At 33.2% G+C, this 1,790-nt stretch overlaps 1 long non-coding RNA gene across 1 annotated transcript; it reads right to left on the bottom strand.

The window, feature by feature from the left end:
• Positions 1-271: 271 nt before the first annotated feature.
• On the bottom strand, positions 272-732 carry LOC107887981 (uncharacterized). The gene is made up of 3 exons (XR_001681229.2): positions 657-732; positions 376-576; positions 272-307 (listed from the first exon to the last, which is right to left on the bottom strand). It is a non-coding gene; the product is annotated as an uncharacterized lncRNA (long non-coding RNA).
• Between the last annotated feature and the right edge of the window lie 1,058 nt (positions 733-1,790).

Here is a 1,790-nt window from a genome sequence, read left to right as displayed (position 1 = left end):
ATTTAGAATAAATCAAATATTATTAAGTGAATATACCATAATTTCTCCAGCTTCGGATGTCATAGGAGATCCATCTTTCTTCCATGCGTAATCTCAAAAAGCTGAAGGCGTCCAACTTTTTGTCCGGATTTGACTTCCTACAATATAGTAGTAAGAATATTATTTAATAATAGAAAGTTATTAATATTTGAAAGAATTAATAAATTCATAATACCTCGGCCTCAGCTACAGAAGCAAAACTTCTCGACCCTGCCGTGTGCGTGAATTTTTGTTTTTGCCTGCTGCTTGTTCCAACTCGCTCACGGTCCTACATAATAAAATTATTATTACGTATATAGTAAACACTATATATAAGAGTTTGGAAATACGCAATACCTCTCATTTCTTTGAATTCCAAAATCTAACCGCATCTTCCCATTGATACCTCAGCATTCCTGGCGGAACATTTCTCAGTTTTTCCTCGAGGCTTATGTCTTTCTTAAAATATTGTTTCTTTAAAGTGCTTTTATTGTCTCTCCATCTTTTACCTAATGCCTTCTTGATATAATCATCGGAGACTTCTAAAGCAAATCTCTCCTAAAAAAACATAAGTTTAGAATGTAAATATAAATGAAACTTAAACCAAAGTATTATAAATTGCATTCACATTTTGTTACCTTAATATTAGCGAGAGCCTGATTTTTGTTGCTATCAGGCATGTGATGCCATGATTCGTAGTTGATGGGCAACATATTTGCATTTCGTGCTAAAATGCCCAAATAGCCTGCTAAAAGTCGAGCTTCAGATCCAACAGGCTGACCATGAGTATTTCTACTTACTTTAACACGCTTGACAGGATCTAAATCGTATAAATCTCTAAGTAGCGTACGTCCTCGAACTCTGCACGTCCCACCACTTTCAGCTGAAAAATGATATACTATTATTATATTAAAATTGACAAATAATTCAATAATAAAAGTCAACACATGTAAAATGAACAAAATATTACTTTGAAATTCTTCAGGCTCATTAAGTGTCTCCGGCACATTCGAAGATCCAACAACTGTCTGCTGTTCACTATTTCTTTCTTCCGATTTTGGAGTATTCTGGACAATACTTAAATCTCGTACTCTTCTTCTACGCATTTTTCCTGCAATACACATAAAATAATTAAAGTTTTAGTAACAAATTTAGCACAATAGTAGTACATATAAAATAGTTAAATTATATAACATGACAAAGATTAAAATTATAATATTACATATAATTAAAAAATTGTAAAATTTTACTACATCATTATTCGTAAATATCTTCATCCACATCATGTTGAACCCATTGCTGTTGTGTATTAGTACTAGGGATATTTTCATCTAAGTTTTGTTCTGGAAAAGGTAATGTTTCTGATCTTTCGATGATGTCATCTCTACTTCCATTACCCATTTCAAACAAGTCTCTAGGGGTGTTACAGAGTACAACATACCAACCCTCATCAGTTGGATCTTTCGAATAAAAAACTTGTTTCACTTGAGAGGAAAATACATATGGCTCATCCATCAATTGTTGTCCAGTGTGAATCAAGCGAGAGAAATTCAACATTGTAAAACCAAATTGATCTTCTTTAATTCCTCGAGCAGTATTAACATCAGCCCAATCATACCGAAATAAGACAACTTTCCATCTGCCATAGTAATCCAACTCAATAATGTCGGTAATAAGTCCGTAATACTCCACATTACCCTCAACCGGATTACTGTCCCTAGCATTAGCATAACTTGTAATTGAAGAATTAACAACAACTCCACAATTTTGAG

This window comes from Gossypium hirsutum, chromosome A03, assembly GCF_007990345.1.
Source record: "Gossypium hirsutum isolate 1008001.06 chromosome A03, Gossypium_hirsutum_v2.1, whole genome shotgun sequence".
In the NCBI taxonomy this organism is placed as follows: Eukaryota; Viridiplantae; Streptophyta; class Magnoliopsida; order Malvales; family Malvaceae; genus Gossypium; species Gossypium hirsutum.
This window is presented reverse-complemented; position numbering and strand designations above follow the sequence as displayed.